General features: G+C 35.2%; 2 protein-coding genes and 1 long non-coding RNA gene across 5 annotated transcripts in view; 1 reads left to right on the top strand and 2 right to left on the bottom strand.

Annotated features, from left to right (window-relative positions):
• Positions 1-22,074, bottom strand: part of LOC136271318 (uncharacterized) — a 48,899-nt gene extending 26,825 nt beyond the window's left edge. Inside the window, exon 1 of the long non-coding RNA XR_010709235.1 lies at positions 22,012-22,074. This is a non-coding gene — a long non-coding RNA (uncharacterized lncRNA). The remainder of the gene's footprint in view (positions 1-22,011) is intronic.
• LOC105325111 (beta-1,4-N-acetylgalactosaminyltransferase bre-4) overlaps positions 1-27,375 on the top strand; it is a 174,175-nt gene that overhangs the window by 90,301 nt on the left and 56,499 nt on the right. The gene's annotated exons all lie outside the window — the stretch shown is intronic.
• Positions 1-27,375, bottom strand: part of LOC105329774 (uncharacterized) — a 189,481-nt gene that overhangs the window by 118,996 nt on the left and 43,110 nt on the right. The window lies entirely within an intron of this gene.

The following is a 27,375-nucleotide window of genomic DNA, read 5'->3' as shown; positions in this document are numbered from 1 at the left end:
GTTAAGAAAATAGAGTGGGTAAGACCATCTACACATCATGTGCTCTGGCCTAACTTGGACTCGCCCACTAATCGGCGAGCCAAAATTATGAATGAGACGTATTATGGCGCGAAGTCTTTCTTTACCATTCACGCAACAGCCGAGATCTCAGATAGATCCATCGGCATAGATCCACTGGGAGGGTGTCAACTAATAACTACATATATTATACTTTGGATTGAATGTTTTAGAAGAAATCCATCGAATTAACATACACACTTAATTGACTAGCAATTGTTAGATGTACATTTACATTTGTACACGCGAGTGAAACCCTTTTCCAGATGAATGAAATCGCCCAATTGATCGAAAATCGGGTCACACGTACCCCACTTCGGCGAATTACTTGTACGTAGCCCCTCCAGTAAATATTCCAATTATATGAATTTATATTTGTTTTAATTAATCCAAACTGATGATTCTTTGTTAATGATGATAATCCAACACCAACTATTACTTACATTGTACTACTTAGACAATGTGTATCATCTTGCGATGACACCTCCCTCTTTTTTTTTTGACCTTTCAAATATGGCAATCTATTTTTAAATCAGGATTACACACGTGCAATGTGAAATGCCCTTTTAATTGAACACTCTTGCTCATTGTGCTTATTACATCCCATATAACGTTTTCATCAATTATGAATATAAATGTTGACACATTAAAGATGCATCCTCAGACAATTATTAATTCAAGCTTGTGGGCCCCCCCCCCCCCACTTTTTCTCACAGCAACTAATTTTTTTAAAATTTGCTTATAAAAAATTGAATTATCAAGGATGTAAAAAATTTATATAAAAATAAGGAAATTAGGATTGAAATTGGGAGTTTTTTTGTTTTTTTTTGCTTGTCAAGATTTTTTGGATGAGTCTGCCCCCCCCCCCCCCCACACTTTCAAAAAGGATGCTACGTGCCTGCATAAAGATAACAACATTCAAGGGCCTTCCGTCATTTTCAAGCCATGATAAACATGATAAAAAGGACTCTCAAAATAAGAAAATAGACGCAAAGTAAACTGCATTCATGGCATATGTTCACATTGTATGATGTGTCTCAAAATTCCTATTTTGGACTCGTCCACTATAACTACGAAAAAATTAATGAATGAGACATCCTGATTCTGGCGCGGAGTCTTGTAAATGAAATTTCCATTGATCTGAATGGATTTTTCCGTGAGGGTCGGGGTACTAGGTATAAAAACAAATTTAATCGTTCAAAGTTTTGAATTATTAACAACGATATATCAGATCGAATGTTTTAGAGCGATTTATAAATCCAAAATACAGTCATTTTTAATCTGTTGACGCGTGAGCATATGTATTAAGTAGGCGGGCATCCCTACACCCTATTAATTGAAGACAAATGAAATCGCGTCCAGCAGAACTCCCTGGCATTTTAGTGTTTGTTATTATAAATTTATGATTTTGTTTGTTAATAACAATTCAACATCAATTATTAATTAACAATGTACACTCTAGTACGCTTATACACAGTTTTGTTGCGATGACCCCCCCCCCCTCCCCGGACATTATACCTATTTTTAAATCAGGATTACACACGTGCTTGCATGTGCAGAAGACAATCTGGAACTTAACTGATAACTATATCATCTCTTTGGAGATTTATTTCTCCGTAAGCAAATACGTGTAGTAACTGATACATGCAATTGTGAAAACCATAGAGGAATGCATAATCTGCGCATAATAACTAACTGCTTGATGCAATATTTCTTTTTTCCAACATGTTTTAAGTCAATGATAATATGAAAATATATGCTTGACTTCATATCGGAAATTACTCATTTTCTTTATTCCCCTTTTCAATAAACAAAACAAACCAACAGACCAAATTGATCCAGATAAATAAATTATCAAAAATAAACCTAAAAAACAAACTACACTTTCATCCTTCACCCACAATATTGCCTTTTCGATATTTGTCATCGTGGTAGATCCGTGTAACAATCTATTAAGTAGGTGCTTGCACGACATAGAACCGGCCCTTGCTGATCAACGTTTTCATTTACACATATATAGGAAAAACAAATATTTAGATTTTTTCTTGGATTTATTTTGATGTAAATAAAAAAGAGAAGAATTTAGTTCTATAATATATATGCGATGTAAATCTTTTTTCCACGCAATATTTCGTATAAAACAACGAAGAGTAGTATCTTGAAACTTCATTCAAAATTTGATTAGACCTTTAAATTGTAAAATGCTAACATTGAAAATTGTGCCCGATTTCTTTTTTTTTAAGATAAAACTTTATTTAAAAAACTGATTCTTTGAGACAAAATAAATAAACATAATCAGTTTGATATTCTCTAAGTGCAGTTCTGTAGCTCTTAGTCTGAAAAAGAATCGGGTGGACGACCTAGGACCCAGATCGTCCATCCAAACTTCTTGAATATTACCATTTCTTTCGTACGCGGACGCATGTTGGCCGAATACTCACCAAGACTAAATGGTTCGTATTTTAAGTTTTAACTGCGTTTAAAGGTAATATTGGAATTCCGATAATTTTGAAAATGATTAATTAAATAAAAATGGTTAAAATTACCGTCAAATTACCGGCATCGGCCTTCCCCATGCGCGAATCAAGAAGAGTAGGGTGAGGGTTCCAGACCCCACCCCAACCCCCGCAAAATTTCTTTCCATTACATGTACAATATAAAATTACAAAAATATGCCTCGGACATCCCCAGGCAAACTCAAATAACCGTCAGACACTCAACCCCCACCCCAGGAAAAATTTTCTTATCTGCGCATGCCCCCCCCCCTCAAAAAACAAAATTATTCTTCAGAACCCCCTGTAAAATTTCCAGGATCTCCGCATACATTCTAAAAGATTCATTGGCCCTTGCTTTCGATAAAAAATGCGAGTAAAATGTTTGGTCTTTTTACGTTCATACCGGGCATACCCACTGTGTGATTATAATCGTCGTCCATATTCTGTGTATATTGAGTCAATTATGATGATTCGATAAGTTTCTCAAAATAAAATGCACATGCAAAAAAACAACATGCGGCGAATCAAACTTCAGACAACTTTTAAAGATCTGTATTTGCTTATATACATGTACTTTGTTTCTTTTACACAGTGTTTATACATCTAATATTGCACCATGGTCAGGTATCAATTTTTATATTACGTCACAAGTATGACGCAGCTACGACGGAAGACCTAATCGTTGCTTGCAACGAGCTCGTCTCTAGTTTGTTTTTTTAATTGTAAAATTGTGATTGTTTGAATAAATGTACATTATTAATCACTTTAGGAATCATATGGACATGCGATTTGTGTGTTCGTGTGCATAACTAAAAAAAAACTTCTTTACATGATATGTGGTGCATTATTAATTCCTCTAGCCATGTTAAAATCAAAAATGTCTTAATTTACGAAGAGAGAAAGAAAGAGAGAGGTCCCATTATTCGATAATATTTCCAAAGGCACGTGGTCAGAGCACGGGTGCTTTCACAGACACAGGAACGTAGCATCAGGGGGGCCAGCCCCCCTTCCCCCCCATTTTTGTCTCAGCAACAATTTTTTAAAAATTTACATATTAAAATTTTCCTTTTTTTTGTTTTTTTTTTTTGTTTTTTTTTTTTGTTTGCTTGTCAAGATTTTTTGGATGAGTCTGCCCCCCCCCCCCCACTTTCAAAAACGATGCTACGTGCCTGAGACAGGAAGTGTTATGTTATAGTTATGCACACGCGTAAACACAGGGAGGGCTTTTCTTTAGATCGTGCTGTACTTGTGATCTTCAATGTGCGCTTATGTAATCATGTTAATCAGATTGCCGTTACGGCTACATGAATTACACTAACATTTTAAATAAAATATTATTTGATATTTGAGAGAGAGAGAGAGGGAGAGAGAGAGAGAGAGAGAGGGAGAGAGAGGGGGGAAGTATGCGAGGTGTCTCAACATTTTATAAAATTGCTGTCACAGACAGGAAGTGTTATATAATAAGTATTGACCCGCGTATAACTAGGGGCGACTGATTTTCAATGTACCTGTCTGAATTCTGCATTGCTTTGTGTTTGAATAAAGACGATCTATTTTGGCTAAGTTTGAAAGCGCGTACAATATTCTTGTCCTTAAATGATAACAGCTTTTTGCAGGTATATAATACTTATTTTTGTCTGAAAACGGCAGGCAGCATCTATCAATACTTTACATTACATCTTAGTTATTTAAAACAAGATAGAGATAGAGGGAGGAGAGAGAGAGAGAAAGAAAGAGAAAGACTGAATGGTACGTGGTTAATTCAAAATCAAATAAGAGTCAGATTGGGGGGGGGGCATAAAAGTTGAATTGATGCCTACTGTAGCAAACTCATAAAAGTACACCGCGTAAAATTTGTCCTTAATAATTTGTTGCGTCGAAACGGAAGTTCCGGGACTTATATTTAGTAACATTTGTATAGGTAGTGATAGCCAACGAAATAAGAGTTTTTGGAATGACGTGTTTCAGTAGAACTTTTAGGTTTTGAAGTTCAGTTTTTAGCGCACGCTCTACCCGAGCAAGTCAAATTCCGTATGATGGATTCTAGGAGACTGTAGTTAACTCAAACTATTGTGGAAGAAGTAAATATGGTCGTAACGCAACAACAGGGGGATTTGTTAAACAGTTTACATACAATGATAGATTCAATACTTTCAATTTCAAGCAGAATATTCATCAAATCTCGAATTCGCAACTTTAGAGGCTTGACAAGAATCTTAACGAGCATTACGTTTTTCGTAAGAAAGGCAGCGAAAAACAATACAAACACGAAGCACGAGCGCCGTCCAAGTTGAAAGAAGCAAATGAGCATGCAACTTAATTTGACCACGATCAATGTATGTTTGCACACAAGTGATTTTAAAAAAAATGATTTAAGGTTTTGATTTGCAGTCACACGTGTACAGGGAAGTAATGGATAGCAGTGTTCCTCTTGACATTAACCTGGGAAACCTTAGTAATCACACGTCAAAGTATCTTCTGCTTTCAAAAAGTGAAAACACAAATACAGGTGGATCTTCGATATTTCGAACTTCAGGGGACCATGATTAAACTTCGAGAGATCAAGAGGTCTCGGAATCGAAAGTTTGAAAATATCCGGATATTTTCTTCCGGTCATTTTTCTTCTAAAATTATAGTAGCCGGAAGTTTATATTTATAACATGGAAGGATACTATTAGTCTAACACAAGTAATAGCTTTCCAAAAAGCTTGCCTGACTAAACAAAATTATTCAATGGAAGCATCCATGTATCAATTAGATATCTTATTAGAAACGAATTTTTATTTTTGCTGCTGATCATAAATTTATAAACGGAACGTGCGAATTTAAGACGAAATGTCGGTCTTTTCTTCGATCTAGAACATGTACATATATATCATTTGAAATTTATTTATTTTTATTAATTTAATTTTTTTGTAGGAGTGTACACATATCACACATGTATAAGTGCAAGCTTGAAAGCTGGAGAGTAAATAGTCGGGGTTTTTTTAAAATTGTATTTGATATATTAAGATGCAAAATCAACTGAAAGGCATTTTTTAAAATTCCAACCATATGAAATATGAAAGGGTATACAAACACGTATTGTTTTTGAATGTGTACGAGCAGCTTCATCAAAATCATCTTAACAAGCAATTAAAAAGGGTGAATTCTCGAATTCATGAAAAAAAAAACTAACTGTAACTTCAAATCATTTAGAATTCCTTCTTTGCAGTTTTATTTATTGCATGATCCTACAAAAGTGGAGGGGGAACAAATCCATGATATTTCCATTTATCATATAAAGTTAAGAAAAGTGCCAGCTGCCAAAATGTGGGGAGGGGGAAGCAGCCCACCTCACCCCAACCCGCGATGCTACATACTGAAACGGTTGAAAGAGTTATCTTCCCTTATTTGTATTTTTATTATCAGTAATTATTGTAAATAGTGTAATTAAAATGTCAAATGATTAAAAGAGTTATTCAAGTATTTTTATTATATAAAAACAAAACAACAAAAACAGTCATTGTAGTTTCTTTTTAGTCAGATAGACTTATAAATCGAGAGAGTATGTTTGGATGTTCTAAAACACTTGTGTTAGATACAATGCAATTGGTTTAAGAGCCAGTTGGTGTCGCTAGTTTGGTTGGTTGATGTTGTACAGTCTGTAGAGAAGACTCATACGTAAAGTAATCCCTGAGTGCGAATTACTGTATTGTAGAATTTCACAGCCGTGAATTCTGTAAGTAGGAAACATTGGTTAATTAAAGTAGGATTAAGTCAGGTTCTTCGAATGACAAATTGATAGGCCAAGTGGCATAGCCAGATTGAGTGACCAACTTGCATTACCAAGTGGCTGAGCGACAAGTTGCCTTGCCAGGTGGCAAGGGCGGTTGACAAACATAGAAATAGCCACAAGGCAGTGGCATATATATATATATCTGTATATATTGAGAATTACCACAAGGCAGTGGTTAACCTATATCTGTATATTTTGAATTAAAGCTTTTCTGTACATCATAGAGGCACTTGGCAAGTGTCTGCATTCCCTATTAAACTCGGGTGAACCGTGTACGGACCGAGACGCCTGGTCGAGGCCGCGACACGTTACAAATTTGGTGGCAGCGGTGGGATTTTGTAGGGAATTATGACGGACAGAGAAAAGGAGTCAGGTGACATTGAGACCAGTTTGCGTGAAACACTTGACAAAATGGAAGAAAAGTTCAAGAGGTACCGCATTGATCAATCTACGCCAATTGGTAGCCAATATGACAAAGTGTCATCAAGGGACAGTGGTCTTGCCACTGGTCGGTTAGATGATACATATGACTATGAAAGGGCACCAAGAGACATCACCCTGACAGATAGTAGGAGACATGGGTATTCTGACAGAGGGACAGATTATCTATATGATCGTATCTACCAAGGCAAAGGAACCAACTCCCCCTACCAATACCAAGGCGCAAGACCGAAAGTTCGCTTTGAAACAGACCAGTTTGACAAGGAGAAGGACTATTTGCCAAGAGACAATTTGCCTTATAGATCCAATATACACCAGCCTTCCCTTAAATCTGATGTCAACAGAACATTGAATGAAACATATAGAGACGAAAGGAACAGCAAATTGACAGTTAAGCCAGCTACATATGATGGCTCTAGTTCATGGCTAGATTACAAGTGTCACTTTGAAGCATGTGCCAGTGTCAATGGTTGGAACGAAGAAAAGAAAGGCTTGTTTTTAGCATTATCCCTACGAGGTCAAGCTCAAGCAGTATTAGGTGACTTGCCTAAGGACAGGGGACAACACTATGAGACACTTGTCAGGTCTTTACAAGAAAGGTTTTCACCTCCTAACCAAACCGACCTGTACAGAGTGCAACTTAAAGAAAGAAGACAAAGGCCATTAGAGACTTTCGGAATTAGGCCAGGCCATCAGGCGGTTGACTAACTTGGCATACCCAACTGCACCTGGCGAAGTTCGTGAAACATTGGCTAAGGATCAATTTATTGATGCCTTAATTGATTCAGACATTCGTATTCGAATCAAGCAGTCTCGTCCTGCCAATCTAAATGAAGCCATTAGCCTTGCTGTAGAACTGGAGGCATATAACAAAGTTGAAAAACGAGATAGAGAACTCAGAGGACACTTGAGGACAGCTATTGCAGATGAACAACCCCAGCTAAATGGTATCAATGTTGATATCAAGCTTGAAACCTGGATGAAGTCAGTAGAAGAAGGAATGACGTGCATTACAGAAGAACTGAAAGAATTAAGAAGCTCTAGGCAAAAGAATAATGATGACAGATGGTTTCGAAGTGACCGTGCAAATAACAACAATCAAGAGCGCAGGTGCTATGAATGCAAGCAGACAGGACATTTTAGACGTAACTGCCCTGAGCTACACAGAAGACGGAAACAACATGACAGTCTTGATAAAGGCCAGAAAGATGATGCACAAGGTGATAAGAATGCAGCGAGAAGACCAAATGTGTCAGTTGGCCTTGGCTCATCAGTTGAGGAATGTGGACTGTATGTAGAAGTTCAGGTACAGGGAGAAAAGGCAAAGTTTCTTGTTGACACAGGTGCTACTGTAACACTGGTATCAGAAACTCTATACAAAAAGTTACCAGTGGCAATAAGACCTAACTTGCGAGAAGTATCTCAAACAATATGGGCAGCTAATAGTACCCCACTTTCCGTGCATGGGAAAGCAGAGTTCAACATTTGTGTTGACCAGGTGACATGCTACAATGATGCTATAATTGCAAATCTGAAGATTGACGGTATTTTAGGCCTTGATTTTATGAAGAAAAACAAGTGTTCAGTTGATGTCAACAATGAGACACTCATCATCAAGGGGCATGAGAAGCAAATGGCGATAGAGGGGTTCCTTGGCTGTTTTAGGATAACAGCTGCCAAAACAGTTAGCATTCCGCCAAGAAGTGAGGTCATAATACCCGGCAAAGTTTGTGTGCCAATAGGTTCACATATTCCATCTTGTGACCACATTGTTGGAAGGCAAGTTGCTTTGACTGCAAGGTCAGTTGTTTCTCCTGGAGAAACTGTTCCCGTAAGACTCATGAATACGGAACAAGAATCGAAAATCATTTATTCAGGAACCACAGTAGGACAGCTTTCTGAAGTGAATACAGTACAGAATATGTTGTCAGATGAAGATCACCAGAGTGCAACCATGCTGCGGAAGGATCTGGCAGAAATGTTGCAGAAGACAGTAGACACTCTAACTCCCGAACAACATAAAGAGGTAAAAGCATTTTTATTACAGTACACCTCTTTGTTTGCAGAAAACAATTTTGACTTGGGCAGAACAGGTGTTGTCAAGCATCACATCAATACTGGTGATAGTCGTCCTATCAAACAGCATCCAAGGAGGGCACCCGCTCACTTGACAGAGGAAGCAGATAAAACATTAGATGACATGCTGGAGAGAGACGTCATCAAACCATCCAATAGCCCATGGTCCTCACCTATTGTCATGGTTAAGAAGAAAGATGGCTCATATAGGTTCTGTGTGGACTATAGACGCCTCAACAGCTGCACCGTTCAAGATGCATATCCTCTCCCGAGGATCGATGAATCCTTAGACCAGTTGTCTGGGTCAACTTGGTTTTCTACACTTGACCTTTGTTCGGGCTACTGGCAAGTAGAAATGGAGAGTGCAGACAAACCCAAAACGGCATTTGCAACGAGGCGAGGTCTCTTTGAGTTTAATGTAATGCCTTTTGGCTTGAGTTGTGCTCCAGCTACATTCGAACGCCTCATGGAAAGCGTGTTAGCGGGTTTACAATGGGACATTTGTTTAGTCTACTTTGACGATATCATTGTCACTGGTAAGACTTTCGAAAATATGTTGGAAAACCTGGGTAAAGTTTTTGAAAGGCTACAGAAAGCCAATTTGAAATTGAAGGCCAAAAAGTGTTTCCTGTTCGCCAAAGAAGTTACTTATCTTGGCCATGTCATTTCTGAAAAAGGTGTCGCCACAGATCCAAGCAAAATAGCTGCAGTGAAAGAGTGGCCTGTACCATCAAACGTCACTGAGATAAGGTCATTCTTGGGTTTGTGTGGCTATTATCGCAGGTTTATCAAAAACTTCTCTGCTGTTGCCAGATGTCTTCACTCCCTGACTGAGAAAGGAAAATCATTTGCATGGACAAAGGAATGTCAACAAGCATTTGAAAAGTTAAAAAGCCACTTGATTAACTCCCCTATATTGGCTCACCCAGATTTTAAAGTCCCATTTATACTTGATACTGATGCAAGTGACCAAGCAATAGGAGCGGTGTTGTCACAGAACATAGATGGGAAAGAATGTGTCATAGCCTATGCAAGTAGAACGCTGACAAAATGCGAGCGTAGATACTGTGTCACACGAAAGGAACTCTTGGCAGTAGTTCATTTTATAAAACATTACAAGCACTACTTGTATGGAAAAGAGTTTTTGGTTCATAGCGACCATGGTTCACTAAGATGGTTGTTTAACTTCAAAAACCCCGAAGGTCAGCTTGCCAGATGGCTAGAGACATTAAGTGCCTTTGATTTCAAAATACAACATAGGCCGGGGCTTCAGCACAAAAATGCAGATGCATTAAGTAGGTTACCATGTAGACAGTGTGGATATGATCCATCAAATCACTCGCAAAAGCAAAGTGTTTTAGGCAAACCAAAAGATAAGTCACCAAAGAGTCATGTCAATGTTGTTAAGTTAGCTTCTGAAAGCAAAAATTTATGTCTCAACATCAGGGAAGTACAAAATAAAGACCATGAATTGAAGCAAGTAAAGAGCTGGTTGGAAAGTACAAGCAAACCTGCATACGAGGATATAAGTGGTCTTGGATATGTTTTGAGATCTCTTTGGTCTCAGTGGGATAGCCTTGTGGTAGAAAATGGTATCTTATACCGGAGGTATGATGCTGGCAATGGAAAAGCATCTTGTCTACAAGCAATGATACCCCGAAGCGAACGCAGAACTGTTTTGCAATATTGCCATGATATGAAGACTGCTGCACATTTGGGTGTTACCAAGACACTAGCCCGCGTTCGACAGAAATACTATTGGCCAGGTTTACAAGCTGACACTAGAACCTACATAGCTGGCTGTGAAAAGTGCTCTAAGAGAAAGAGTCCACAAATGAGGAAGCGAGCACCAATGAAACTTGTAAAAAGTGGGATTACCATGGACAGAATTGCGACTGACATCTTGGGTGAACTTCCGTTGACTGAAAACGGCAATAAATATATTCTAGTCATTTCCGACTAAATGGACGGAGAGTTTTGCCATGCCAAACATGGAAGCTGCAACCGTTGCTAGAATTATAGTTGAGGAAGTTGTTGTACGATATGGAACACCCTCCATAATCCATTCTGACCAGGGTCGCCAGTACGAGAGCGAACTGTTCTCCGAGATGTGTCATGTCCTACACATAAAGAAGACACGTACCACCCCTTATCACCCACAAAGTGATGGGATGGTGGAACGTTTTAATAAGACACTTGTGACGATGCTTAGTGCCTACGTAAATGATCACCATTCTGACTGGGATAGGCATACAGATCATCAGTACATGAGACCACAGGGTTCACACCAAACCTCATGATGCTTGGTAGAGAGGTGACTACACCGCTGGACATTATGTACGAGATGCCAACGGAAGTTAAATATATTCCAAGCAACAAGTGGGCATGGCAACTCAAAGAGACAATGGAGGAGGCTCACAAGTATGTCAGAGAGAACATAAACACAGCTATGGTGAGACAGAAAAGGTACCACGGCCAGAAACTATCATGGCAAAAGTTAAAGTCAGACGATCAAGTTTATGTTTACTTTCCTATCAGAAAGGTCGGAAGGTCCCCGAAGTTCACTAGTTACTGGCAAGGTCCATTTAAAGTACTCAGAAAACTGACAGACTTAACCTACAAGGTTGATTGTGGACAACGTGGCAAACCACAAGTTGTGCATGTTGACAGGTTACGACTAAAGCGTGACCAGGTGTTAAGAGAAGAGGTTGTTGAAGAGGCTAGTTCTCAGGTAGAAACTAACCAATCTGCTACAAGCAACGTCAAGGCAGATGTTATAATTGATGAAGGGCCTGAAACAGATGAGATTGACAATGATGTTAATTTGGGTGCAACGGGTGGTTCTAGAATTAGAAGACAGCCTAAATGGCTGCAAGATTATGTCCAGTGGTAAATTGTCTTTACAACAAGTTTTTTTTCTGTTGTAGAGAAATGGCGAAGACGAAGACTACCAGTGCAGAACAGCTGAAGAAATGTCCATTCTGTTCCTTTAAAAGTAGATGTCACTCGGAATGGAAAGACCATATGGCCGAGTGTTATGAAACCAGACACTTTTGTAGACGATGTGATTATTCGACAGATAAGAAAGTCAACTACATACGGCATCTTAAGAGAAACCATCCAGACGAAGTTGAGAGAGGTCAAGGCAGCCAACAGTCTGATAATGCAGAGGGTATTAAATCCAGTGAAGATAGTTTATCTAAAGATCTCCACGAGGACGAGTCTTCAGATGAAGAGGAGTGGCTCTCACAGGAACCCGACATTACCATTGACGAAGAACCGGGTACCAGTAACAAAGAACCTAGAGATTGTATAGCTACCAGTGGACCTTCACCCTGTGAGAAAGCCGTCGACCCTACTGTTAGAAAGAGGACTCAACCCATGCCCGTGTATACACCTGACCGTTGTAAGACACCGAGGCTGGATGACAAGACAAATGACCCCACGTGCAAAGTTGCAGATAAGGCTGTTCAGACAGACTCAGTTGTATATACCAAGTCGATCAAGACAACAACCATTGTCCGGGAGCACGGACGCAAGACAATCACTGTGAAGAGGGAAAAGATGCTGTAGATCATCGGCATATTGACTTGTTAATTTTTATTTCCTTATTGTTTGTTCTGACAGTAGAATCATGCGGGACGCATATTCTTAAGGGGAGGGAAGTGAAACGGTTGAAAGAGTTATCTTCCCTTATTTGTATTTTTATTATCAGTAATTATTGTAAATAGTGTAATTAAAATGTCAAATGATTAAAAGAGTTATTCAAGTATTTTTATTATATAAAAACAAAACAACAAAAACAGTCATTGTAGTTTCTTTTTTAGTCAGATAGACTTATAAATCGAGAGAGTATGTTTGGATGTTCTTAAACACTTGTGTTAGATACAATGCAATTGGTTTAAGAGCCAGATGGTGTTGCTAGTTTGGTTGGTTGATGTTGTATAGTCTGTAGAGAAGACTCATACGTAAAGTAATCCCTGAGTACGAATTACTGTATTGTAGAATTTCACAGCCGTGAATTCTGTAAGTAGGAAACATTGGTTAATTAAAGTAGGATTAAGTCAGGTTCTTCGAATGACAAATTGATAGGCCAAGTGGCATAGCCAGATTGAGTGACCAACTTGCATTACCAAGTGGCTGAGCGACAAGTTGCCTTGCCAGGTGGCAAGGGCGGTTGACAAACATAGAAATAGCCACAAGGCAGTGGCATATATATATATCTGTATATATTGAGAATTACCACAAGGCAGTGGTTAACCTATATCTGTATATTTTGAATTAAAGCTTTTCTGTACATCATAGAGGCACTTGGCAAGTGTCTGCATTCCCTATTAAACTCGGGTGAACCGTGTACGGACCGAGACGCCTGGTCGAGGCCGCGACACGTTACAATACATTCGCATGGTCCCAACGCAAGTCAACTAATCGGTGCGCCAAAACTATGAATGAGACTTTATGGCGCAAAATCCTGTTATTACCGTTCACGCAACGAATGAACTCATCCATTGGCAGAGATCTATGGGGAGGGGGTCAGATAAATTTTTTGACATTTGTTTTGTAACAGCTACATACATGTATATTATACTTTAGATCGGATGTTTTGGAAGGAATTTAACGAATTTAGAAACACACTTGATTAGTAATTAATTAATGTAGTAATGTACATTTAGTAAGACACACGAGTAATGATCCCTTTTGAAGATTAATGAAATCGCCCAACTGAACGAAAATCGGGTCACACCCCGCTTCGGCGATTTAGTTCCTCCAGTAAACATTCCAGCTGTATTAATATATATTTTTTTAAATCCAAACTGATGATTCTCTTGTAATAATGATAATCCAACACCAATTACTACTTACATTGTACCATAATAGACAATATGTTACAACTTATTGCGATGACCCCCCCCCCCTTTTCACCGTTCAAATATAGTGGAATGTTGATCTATTTTTAAATCAGGAGTACACACGTGCACTGCATGGTGAACGTCCCTTTTACTTGAAAACTCTTGCTTGCTGTTGTTATTACATTCATCTTTAACATGCATCGGTTAATCGTTTTTGTGAAATATCATGATTTTGCTTGACAAATTGCCTGCACTGTTTCGGAGAATGCAACTTTTAAACCTAAGATATGCATGACGTCATGACGTCAGGCAATGATTTCATTCGTAGTTCATGGTACTGTAACGGTTTTTCAAATAAAATAATCAGTTTATAAGTGAGTTCGCTTAGGTTTCCTTCCTAAGAATCAAGTAAGAATCAACAAATGCATCGAAGACTTCAACTGCCAATAGAACACGCAGTAATAATAAGATTTACCTAAGGCCTACCTTGGCTATTTGATTGTAGAACAACTAACAAGAATCAAAATACAAAATTAACCTATAATCAACTATCCGTAGACTGTGGATTTAAACAAACAATTCTGTTTGCTACCACTGTGCTACACAACCACTATCAATTCACCAATACACGGTCAGTCGAAAGTCACCAAGACACAATCGAAATCACAAAGACACTATCAAGTCACTAAGACACAAGTTACAGAAGCAGGGTAAAGAACTGAATGGTCTAGCTAACAATTCTGTTGCTTTCCGACACAGCTCAAATCCCTGTTCTGTAGAACTCTAACCGAAGAGTTTCGCCAGAAGACCGGTTGAGTCGTTCACAGATTGAAAAACTCTCAGAATGATAGAGTGGCTGTATATATATACCCTGCAAGTTCTCACTGATTGGTCTAATCATGCATGATTTCTATTGGGTATACTGATTATCACTGATTGGTCAAAAATGGAGGCATCTGATTGGTTAAACACATGATACCTTTCAATCCGGAAGTAAAATCATTACACTACATTAATTCAAACAATACAGAACTTAGTTGTGCGGTTATCAAGTGGGATTATTTTACGCTAAGAACCTAATAAGAATAGGTGTATTATATTAAATATTAATTATCTTGTATAACTAGACTCTTGTTGCTATAGCAACAAAAAGGTCTTCTATTTCACGTGTATCAATCTGTTACAAAAATGCATTCCTCTTGTAAAAAGAAAATGAATGCTATATATTCTGTAAAGAACTTTTCCAGTAATTTCTCTAACGACCGGAAGATATGCCGGATCAAACATAACATAGTAAACATATTTTCATACATTGTTCTGTCTTTCCTAAAAGTTTGGATTATCAAGTTTTCGTTAGTTATGAGATCTCGTATAGAAAAGGTTTTGTCCCTGGACTAGAAATGGACAAACAAAAGTGAAAGAGAAATGTATAGTTGATATTTTTGTACATTTACTTACGGTACGTTACTGTTCATCACACTGAGTAAAATGTAAAAAAAAATGTATAAACTTTAAAAAAAATTATTTTGCTTGAACGCTTCGAGTGAGAAGTGACGGACGATCAAATAAAAAACCCGTTAAACACATGTTTAATCAAATGTCTATCATCCATATAAGTTATGTATCTTGATCTCTTACAGTTTCTGAGATCTCGCGGGTACAACATTTTTATCAAAGAAAGCTACCAGTGAGAAGTTTGAGATGTCTCACCCGAAGTAGAATTTTCTCGTTTATTAAACCATGAGAAGATGACATTTTGTATTTCTATTGCTAAAAGGTTACTTCCATGCTAAATAATAAAAAAAGTTTTAATAACTCAAATTTTGGTTAACTTCCTATGACGACCGGAAGTCACGCCGGATAAAACAAAATAGAGTATACACATGTACAAACATAGGTCTATCATCCCACAAAGTTTAGTTGTTAAAGTTGTTACTGTTTTTGAGATCTCGTTGAAATAAAGTTTTTTGTCTCGGGGCAGGAAACAGACAAACGGAATATCTCAATGAAAATTAAATTTACTATTTCTTGTTTACTTGCCTATCTTTTATTATCATTCATCGAAGTAAATAAAACTATCAGATGAAAACAGTTAAAAGAATAAACAGTTTGATTTGTTTGAACTCTTCCGTTGTGAACCGGAAGTGACGGAATACAAAATGAAACTGTTGAAACTTATCTTCAATCAAATGTCTATAATCAGTGAAAGTGTCATGTCTTGATCACTTACAGTTTCTGAAATCTTGCGGGTACAAATATGTTTGAAAAAAACTCCCTGAGATAATCCAAATATCTCACCGGAAGTAGATTATTTTTGGTTATTTCACATTGCATGGATGACATATGTAAAGATTTATACTAATGTCTTTATTCTACGGAAAATAAATTAAATACGTAAAAACATATTTTTTGAAGTGCTTCCGGTGACGAACAGAAGTTACGCCGAGCAAAACGAAAAAATGTTAACTCATCTACATACATAGATCTATCGTCTCACAAAGTTTGATAGTTAAAGTCATTACCGTTTTTGAGATCTCGTGGAGTCAAAGTATTTTGTCTCGGGACAGGGAAGTGCTCAATGAAAATAAAAGTTAGTATTTGTTAAACATTAGAAAACAGGACTTTATTTCCTATCAATTTATTTAAATTATAAAAAAAAACCAGTTAAATTCATAAACATTATGATTTGTTTGAACTCTACCAGTGTGGACTTAATCACTAGTTTTTGAGATCTCGTGGGAACAAAATTTGTTTTAAAAAAGCTACCTGAGATCATTGAAATATCTCACCGGAAGTAGAATATTTTAAATTTAACATCGCATAGATGACACATGTAAGAAATTATACTATCACATTCAATTTATGTAAAATAAATAAAATACGTAAAATAAAATAATTTTGGAAGAGCTGCCGGTGACGACCGGAAGTTGTGACGAACAAAACAAAATAGTTTACACACATCTACAACAATAAGTCTATCATCGTACAAAGTTTGGATGTTCAAGTCTTAATTGTTTCTGAGATCTCGATGCCACAAGCTTTTCGTCGCGGGACAGGAAACGGACGATGAACACAAGATCTCAAAAACTGTTAATGATCAAGACACAAAACTTTCATGGATGATAGACATTCGAATGAAGATGTGTTTAACTGCTTTTAATTTGTCGACCGTCACTTCTGGTCCACACCGAAAGAGTTCAAACAAATCATGTTGTGTATAAGTAAAATTGTTTTTCCTTGACAATTTTAGATAAAGTGATAGGTTATAAAATCTTCTTTTCTAGTGTTTAACAAATACTAACTTACATTGACTCCTCTAAATCTCAAAAACAGTAATGACTTAAACAAATCAACTTTGTAGGATGATAGATCTATTAATGTAGATGAGTTTACATTTTTTTGTTTTGTTCGTCGTAACTTCCGGTCGTCACCGTATGCACCTCAAAATTTTTTATTTTTCACATTAAATTCCTTTTCTATAGAATAAATATTAAAGTATAAATCTATACATAGGTTATAAACGCAATGTCAAATCAACCAAAAAAATCTACTTCCGGTGATATATTTCAATTATCTCAGGTAGTTTTTTTAAAACACATTTTGTACCCGCAAGATCTCAGAAACTATAAGTGATCAAGACACGAAACGTTTATGGATGATAGACATTCTATTGAAGATGTGTTTAACCAGTTTCATGTTGTCTTCCGTCACTTCCGGTCCACACAGGAAGAGTTCATACAGATCGAGTTGTTTATCAGTTTAACTGTTTTCCTTTTATATTTCAGTTAGTTAAATAAACAATAATGTACAAAAGTCAAGTGTACAAGAGATTTTGAATACAATTTACATTGAGAACTTCCGTTTGTCCGTTTCCTGTCCCGAGACAAAAAACCTTATTTCGACGAGATCTCAAAAATGGTAACAACTTGAACAATCAAACTTTGTGGGATTATAGACCTGTGTATGTAGATGTGAACACTATTTCGTTTTATCCGGCGTAACTTCCGGTCGTCACAGGAAGTACACCCAATTTTTATATTTTAAAAATATTTTGGTTATTTAGCATGAAAGTAACATTTTAGCCAAAGAAATACAAAAGGTCATCAACAGATAATAAAAAACAAAAACAATTCTACTTACGGTGAGACATTTCAAATCTCATATAGGCTTCTTGTTTTAAAAACAAAGTACACACAAGATCTCAGAGACTGATCTTATGAGAGAGATCATGACACAAAATTTATATGGATAATGGACATTTTATTGGACATGTGTTTAACGGGTTTCATTTTGTCGTACGTCACTTCCATTTCTCACTCGAAGCGTTCAAGCAGAAGACTTATTTTTTTAACTTCAGATTTTTTAAAACATTTTACTCAGTGTGATGAACAGTAATGTCCCGTAGGTAAATATACTATAAATATCAACTTTTAATTTCCTAAATCACTTCCATTTGTCCGTTTTCGGTGTCGAGACAATATTCTTTTCTAATGAGATATTATAACTAGCAAAAACTTGAACATCCAAAATTTGAGGAAAGACAAGACAGTATATGAAGATATGTTTACTATGTTCTGAATGGTCTGGAGTAACTTCCGGTCGTCACAGAAAGTACTCAATTATTGACATTTTGTCTTTTTGTTTTGTTTAACTTAGAAATAATTTCTTGGGAATTCCTTTACAGTATATATTGTATTCATTTTCTTTTAAAGGAGAAATGGATTTTTTGTACCGATTAATATATGAGAAACGGAAGGTTTTGTTGTTGCTATAGCAACAAAAGTCTGGTTGTTATTATTTTTTTCCATTTTTTTTTGTTTTGTTTTTGTTTTGTTCTGATTTATTGTATTTTATTCTTTGTTTTTTTTGTTTTGTTATTTTTTTTTCTTATTTTCTTTCTCTCTGTTCTTAATCCTACATGAAATCCCACTTCTTAAATGCAATAACATGTTTCATGTTTAATTATGAACTTCTTATATTCTATAACTATTTTTATTATATCATTCATATGTAACTGAAATATCAGTTGATATTTGATCCTTGGGAAGAGGAGTAAAAAAGGCATAGCCCGATGTCCAATCCTATTTTGTATTTATTTGCATAATAAAATAATTATTTGTGAAATCAATCACCAGCAAAGTCTGTGCATGGTGCGTTATGTATCTTATTCCACTTTGAATTCAACAATTTACTCAATCAAACGAATGCCTAATTTATGTGGTCTAGATGATCCCGCAGATAATTCAGTCGTAAAATCGCTCCAAGATTCTGCAGAAGGATTATCCGCAAAACCTGTGCATAGGAAGGATCCGGTAGACAATGAAATTTTACAGAATTTATATTCATTGAATGAAGATACAAATGATGTTTTGATTTTAAGAAACTCAGTTATGATATCATTTGGATTTGCTGGATTTTTAAGATTTGATTCTCTGAGATAAGCTCTTTAAAATGTAATAATATTTTGGTTAAAGAAAAGTATGTAAAGATTTTTATTGAGAAAAGTAAAAATGACCAGTAAAGAGAAGGTAACGAAGTTCTGATAGTCAAGAGTGTTACGTTTGCTTGTCTTTACAATATGTTTTTACGTTATGTATCAGTTGAAAACTAATTTGTTGTCGTCAGATTTTCTTTTTAAGCCATTTTTTGAAGCAAAGGAGGTGCATATTTGATCAAGGAAAACAAGCCTGTTACAGTGTAGTTACACAGCATCGAAAGACAACATTGTTAGTATGTTTGAATCTGTTCCTCCAAATTTAAATAGCGGTCTTCATGTACTCAGATCAGGAGGTGAATTTGTTGCACCAAATTCAGATGTTGACAAAAGATGTATACAAAAATACAGTCGTTGAAAAAGTAAAATTTGCAAATATCCAAAAAATTAGGTTTATAAATTTTAAGTTTCATAACCCTTTTCTCTTCTTTTTTTGGTTATTTTCTATTGTCCTTCTTTAGTGCGCTCTTATGCATAAAATTGTAGTGCTGTTTCTTTAAATAGTTTTAACTTAATTATATTATATCTAAATCAAGGAACAATGAGTGGCTCAGAAGTATAGTGGCCAACGTTCAAACTATTGTTCTGAATGTCAAGTATGTTGAAGACACCACTTTCATTGAAACAAGTACAAGAGGAGAACAATCAGAGTTACAACAGATAGCTGAACAGATTAAAAAGTGATATTTATATCAATTTTTTTAAACGAAAGATTGTATGATATGTTTTATGAAGAGTTAGGCGATCCGATGTCTGATCCTAGAAGGTAAAGAAATTAAACGCCTAAACGAAAAAAAAAAATACTAGGCGTAATCGGTACTGATAACCTAAAATTGGATGCACCTGTAAAATATCTCGTAGAAAAATTTCCAAACAACTTTTTTTAACGTCGTTTATTAAAGCTGTTTGGTCCGCTTTTAAACGATGGTTATGCTAAGTATGTGTATATTAATAGACATTGGAGTAGTTTTCCAGGTCAATTTAGCCAAATTTCAATGAAAAAAATATGTGCATAATTTGTAAGCGATACAACCGACATAAAAGGGTATCGCGTTATTTCGTCTCTTGTTGAAATTCGCCCCTGACGTGGAGACCAGTATGGTTGTAAAAATTACGACTTTGACATCGTTATAAATAAAGGTCACAAGGTCAAGCAAATTAAAAAAAAAGTGTACAATTTGTTCTCTAACATTTTTTTTTTAACTTTGCTTTGTTTACAATCGATGCATAACATGCGGGTTTAATAAACCCAATCATTCGAGGGATAAAGCCATAGTTTCCTTTTCTAAACATTCCCATGATGCATTTTGGTTTGTTTTTTCGTTTGCCCAAAAAGAAATTATTTTCATATACTCTGAAAGTTTCTAATTTTGAAAGGAGACCGATTCTGCTGGTGTAAATAGGAGAAAGTTCATAACCTTCTAAGATAATTGACTTGTATGGAAAAAATTTTGATACTGTACTACTCAAAAAATCGGACCAAGCAGCTTCAACACATGCAGGCCTAATTGAAATCAAAGTACTGAAGAACTGACAGGAGTTGATTTTGTTTATGTTTATTTATTTTGAAATCAATGATATGTTATTTTGCATGACAAGTCCATGTAGTTTCTAATTTGAATTACGCACATTTTTAGAAATGAATTTTTGTACTTTTTAAATTCGACAAGAATGTCGAGAAACCCTTATATGAATCATGTTAAATAATATTTAAAGATAAAATTAATTCAATCAAACTATGTATCAGTAATAGAAATATTTCTCGAAAATTGTATGGATCCAACCAATATTGAACTCTATAGTCTCGTTCAACCAAACACTCGACTGACACCGTAAATCTTCGACAAGGATTTACGGAGACAGCCGAGCGTCGAGTTGAACGAGACTAAATTGAACTCTGGCGTAGGAATACATACGACTACAAAAAAATACTTAAATTGTTCGTACCATTTGAAATCTGACTATTTTCAAGTTTCCTTGAAAAACAATGCTTTAGCATACATTACATCGAATGTATCTACATTACATCGAATTTACAATTATTTTCAAGAACTAAGTCTTGTCAGCAGCAATGATTTGTGCTGAGGTCGTAACACTGTTTCACTTTCGGTTTGTTAAAATCAACTCCCAAAAATGATTTCAAGAAAACAAACACAAAACCAAAAAAAACAATTCCCCCCCCCCCACCATATTTCGTATTTATAGTAATAGTGTGCCAATGTATGAGTATGCATGCCCGAAGTAGTCAACGCACCTGCTAAATCATCTAATTCACAATATCGAATCAAAAAGGCTATGAAGATCATGCAACCTTTGCATTAAAATTAGTTCCTTTTTTTATTAATTGGTGGATCTTCAAACTTTGAAGGATATATATCTTTCAAATGATTTGCACGTTTAAATGGGAAAAAATCACATCACTGCTATGAAAAAGTGACAATTTATAGAGTGGGTTTCAATGGATTGCTGAGATTATTTTTTAAAAAGCCATGAAAATGTTCTCAATTTGGCAGCTGTGAAGTCAACTCAACATATTTTGACACTTATTTTGTGTTGCTAAGCGTGAAATGTTTAGAACTGATATACTTTTATTGAAATGACAAATGAAATGGAACGGTTGTCATCATGATTATTTTGGTAAAAAAATATCATGATATAGAGTTTTCTTAGAAAAATATAAAATAATCATTTCAAATATCTTAATGAAAATATATTGATTGGAAAACAATATCAAAAACATTTACAAATTGTCAAAATTTAACAGCAGTAATATTAGTATTTCAGTAATACAAACTTTTGGATTATAAATGAAGTACTCACCAGCAAAAATACATTCTTTAAACAAACTTGCCACAAATATACAAACACAAACATTCATTTTCCTGGCACATTCATATTATGAGAACTGGGAAGTAAAAGACAAGACTATATATTCATATAATATCCGGGGTGTGTGTGTGCTCTTTTTTTTCTTTTTCCTTTTTTTTTGGGGGGGGGGGGTCAATTGTGTATTTTTGTGTTGTGTTTGTTTTGTTGATTATTGTTTTGCAGTTCAAGTGGTCTTGGTCAAAACATATTCTACTCTTTTAATTGAATACCGCTGACATACTTTATTACTCAATACGATTAAAAAATTTAGCAATATCATAAATATTAGTTGAAGTAGAGATTAAAATCAGGTTCGTCAAGTTAGAACAGAATTTGAAGAAAAGAAATTATTAAAGCATTCGCGGCCCACGCCCTTTGCACGTGAATTTCTACGAAATATTTTTACAATATTCATTAATTGGCGAATATCATAAAAAAAAAGTCCCCCTCATCTGGTTGATTAATCTTTATTGCCCCTGACCCGAAGTTTTTTTCAAGCTGTCTAAATTTGTGCATTTGTGGGATATTGTCTCAGTTTAGGCCACTTTTTGTCACATTTCAGAACAAAAAATTTCAAACTTTGATGCGATCCAAACACTTTATTGTTTAACTACGTCAATGCATAAATGTTTTTATTTAAAGCTTGTAAAGCTCAAATTTCATAGTACAGTTTCACAAGGAAAGCTTGGTAGGGATTTCCAAATCTCAGATAAGGAAGTTTGGAAATCAATATATTCCAACAAAATTAAAAATGTGGAATAAAAGGGTAAACAACAAATGCAAAATATGTAGAACCGAGATAGAAAATGCACAGCATCTAATTTTTGATTATGTAAATGTAAAACATGACTGGCATATGGCAAGCCAATGCCTAAATTTTATTATTGTTTGACAAAATGTCATTGTTGGTTTTTTTGTTCATGATAACGAAACAACAAAGCTTTATAATATCTTCCTCTCATGTATTGCATTCAAAATTTACAAATATAATATGTTCTGTAGAGTTCAAAATTTAGAATAAACAAGTCAATCCCGAGGGAGACAGTCTCTCAGTTGTATACCAAGGGTGTCTAACATGGACACACACTTTGACAGATGGTAGTGAAACCTTTTGATATTTGTAGGCCAAAAAAAATCACATAAATTATATTTCTTTGTATCTACGATGATGTATTGTAAATTATCAGTGCAAGGTTTTTTTCATTTTTTTCTGATAAACACATAATGTATAAACGTACGTACAGTGTACATGTAGCATCTTTATTTCATAAAAACTTGATATATATCGTATATGCAAATCTTTTTTGTTCAACATATTTTTTTTCTGATATACTCATATACATATACATATATAGTGTACAGGTTACATTTTTAGTTTATAAAAACCTGATATATATTGTAATTTTTTTTCTCCATATGCGATGTACTGTATTATCATGAAAGGCAGGTTATTATATTCTTGTTTGTAAGGAATGCATGATCTTAAACTGCTGGTAGGCAGTCTTTCCTATATTTCTTATTTTCATATGCTCAATAAAAATACATTTTATAAATGGAAAGCAAAGATTCTTTGCAGATCTTGTACACTCAGTTATCTAAAAATGGTTTATGATTTATGTTGATTATTATGTTCATTAACAATTTATTTTTTTGAAGCGATACCCCAGGTCTTTGCAATTTCAAAGTTTTGATTTATTCTCATTCAAAGTCCGATTGTTTTTTACTAATTTTTGCTGATATTTACTTCATTAATTATCAGCAAAAAAATCATATATTCATTCTTTCTTTATTTCCTCCCTTAGAAGATTGTGGCATGAAATTTTACAAAGAACAATATACAAACATCATTACACACACACACACACACACACACACACACACACACACACACACACACACACACACACACACACACACACACACACACACACACACACACACACACACAAGAAAAGAAAAACTATACTACCCTATTGCCACTTGGCATCTAAGAAAAAAAAATGACAAAGAAAACAAAAACAGAAACATATATACATGGGGATGTCCATTTGAGTATGACTTGATGTAACCTACAGCTATAACAAAGTGCACAGTGTAGAAAAGTATCTTGACTATTGTACGGGTATTTTACGTCGTGTTTTGAATAGAACATAGGTATCGGTTGTACCATGCTGCGGTGTCCCTCAAGAAGCGGAAGTTGAGGATGTGCAAGGTGCGTAAATCAAAATTAGCTGTAATGTTGGAGACAAGTCTCTACCCGAGCAAAAAGAGGTATAGGTCACGTGTACAGAGACCTAAGAGAGATGTCGAAGTTTTCGATAACTGTATCCCAACAAGCTTCTCGACATGCAGACGTCCCTGGACAAACGGTGGAGATGTGCTCAAAGACGTTGGTAAAATGGTTGCTGCACATAAGACAAATTTCCGGTGAAATTTCAGGAAGTGTCCATAAATGTATGTAATTATTAATAAAAAAAAATAATTTAAGTATTGTACAATGTTTGTTATATCTAAAGGAATTATCAATTCTAGCACCCGATTTAAATGATTTTTTGGGGAGTTGATGTTAATCAACTCTCCTATGCAGTTACTCTGGCAAAGCGAAAGTGAAACAGTGTTTGAACCTAAGCACAAATCATCACTGCTGACAAAACTTTGTTCTTGAAAATAATCGATGAATTTAATGTAATGTGTGATGAAGCATTGTTTTTCAAGCAAACGTATTTATAGATACCTTGAAAATAGTCAGATTTTAAATGGTATGAACAATAAAGACATTTTGTAGCTGTATGTATTCCTACGCAAGAGTTCAATATAGTCTTGTTCAACCAGACACTCGGCTGTCTTCGTAAATCTCCGACCAGCAGAGAGTCTCTATTCTGATTCTCGGAGATTATTGGAGTCAGCCAAGGCTCTGGTTAAACAAGACTATAGAGTTCAATATTGCTTTTATCCATACAATAAAAAATCAATCAATAAAATCAACTCCTGTCAGTGCATCAGTACTTTGATTAAAATTTACATTGAAAATTAATCTTCTTTATTTCACTGGGTAACTAATACCAAATAATGAAAATATGTATTTATATTGGTTTGGCGTCTTGGTTACAAAAGGGCAAACATGTTAATTATCTGTCCACAAAAAGTACAAAATTTTCTTTTTAATAAAAAAGGATATTATTTACATTGATTTAGTACAATATATTCAAACTATGAAACTAAATAAGGTATTTTAGAGAAAACAAAAAACATAACTTGAAACTTTCTTTTTAAATAATTACGCTTTTCCTGTTGACCCTGATATTGATAAGGAAGTTTGTATCGCGTTGAAGCTGTACCAGAAACCCGAGGAGGAAATGTTGAAAACCTTTTTTTAGTCTCACGATAGGGAGTTCCAGTGATATAAGGAACCTTATTGTTCTTCATAGTTTTATTCTTGAAAACAAATTGTACAAAAGGGCGTTACTGAATTACTTTCTATAGTTAGAATTAATTAATACAAAATGAAAACTATTTTCATTTTTGATTCTCGTCAGACAAATCGTGTGAAATGTAGATAATGTATATATGAACTTACTTTTCGCTTAAATTATCGAAAATTCAGTTTGTCTTACTAAGAATTGATACTTATTTCTCTATAAAACACATCGCTTGGCCCAAATCTACTAAAAATTAAATCTAATAGAACTCTCACCAAATGGGTTTTGATATTAACATAGGGATTACAATATGGTTTCGAATCACATTTTTTAAGCTTCATACAAAAGTATATAATTTTTTTATTTGATATGCTCTATGTATTTTTATCTAAAACTAGACTTTGACCCGTGCGTGCACGGGTTGATATTACATATGATATCGGACATTTACGAAATGGTTACATCGACACACCGTATTGTTGACATTTACATTAGTTTCCAAGCTTTAAGCCTACAATAATGCTATTAATTTCACTACACTCTGCTTAGTTAGAATTATCTGACAGGCCTGTATCACAGTTAAAATGCCTACCATACACCCGTAATGTAGCAGAAAATTGCAGAATCGCTCCGAATCGATTTTGAAGTTAATGAATTTGCATTAAAATAACAGTCAAGTTATTCATAACAAACCATTCTGAGGCTGTAAATACTATTCATCTTAATATTCAATTCATATTATTGAAGGATGCAACACTTTTTCACTTGCTTCAAATTTTAAAAGTTACACACCATATTGATATACGGATCCCTCTGGATTTTTTGTAGTAAATGCAATGTGTTAGAGTTACATGTATCTCCCGTATTTTCTTTGATTGTAGCAAATTTCCAATGAAAATTTAGAGGTTTGTGTATTATCGTTTCTGAGTTTATCCATGCAAATGTGATATTGTGGAAACATAAACTAAAGAGCCTTCCGTGACTTAGCGTGAATGTAATGCAACAATCCCAAATATTCAGATGGTTTCCGGAATATTTTTTAGCAATTCTCGTTGATTATTAATTAGCGAAGCCTGATTGAGAAAAAATAAAAACAAACTGGTAATACTCAAGTACCCGTGATGTTTAAAATATATAAAACAAAAGACTGCACTCTTCTGATTAATCGGTATTAAAGACCAAAAATTCGAGTCTATTATCTTAATATAGTAGTATAGATAACCTACTTCATATAGCCGCAATTAAATTATCCCAAAGTTTCATCTCATGCCACCTTTGGTTAACTCATTTGTCTAAGTGATTATGATGATGCCAAAATCAAAAGAGAATACATGTAAGTGTGAAACATTGTTTACTAAGTTATGATTCCTTAGTTATTTTTACTTTTTTACTATTGTATGTTGTTTTTTTTGTTTTTGTTTTTTTTTTTGATTTTGTTTTTTTTTAGGGGGGGGGGGGCATTTTGTTTATATGCTTAAATACTAATTTATTAGGCATGACATTTTAAATCTTTAGAAGTTTTTAAAAAATTCAAATCTTTGTTATACAGTGTCTGAATTATATTTCCTTAGAATGAAAAAATGACAATAACAAACCGTGAACCATCTCAAAAATCCATAAAACGAAATACAAATTCAAAGCAGAGCAACACGGACCTCCGAATAGATAGAGGTGGGATCAGGTGCCTAGGAGGAGTAAGCATCCTCTGCTGACCGGTCACACATGCCGTGTGCTCTTTGTCGTAATCGGAAAAAAAATCGGAAAAGTCCGTAGACAATTAGGTGATTAATTATGGTCTAACAATTAGTATGAAAAACGTCCGTCAGCATGCGACCCAGTGGAAGGTTCTATTTGCTGACAAGGTCGTTGTATTTAATATTTTATTAAATAATAAGAC

The sequence above is a fragment of the Magallana gigas genome, chromosome 9 (assembly GCF_963853765.1).
Source record: "Magallana gigas chromosome 9, xbMagGiga1.1, whole genome shotgun sequence".
In the NCBI taxonomy this organism is placed as follows: Eukaryota; Metazoa; Mollusca; class Bivalvia; order Ostreida; family Ostreidae; genus Magallana; species Magallana gigas.
The sequence above is the reverse complement of the archived record's forward strand: the minus strand, read 5'-3'. Positions and strand labels throughout refer to the sequence as shown.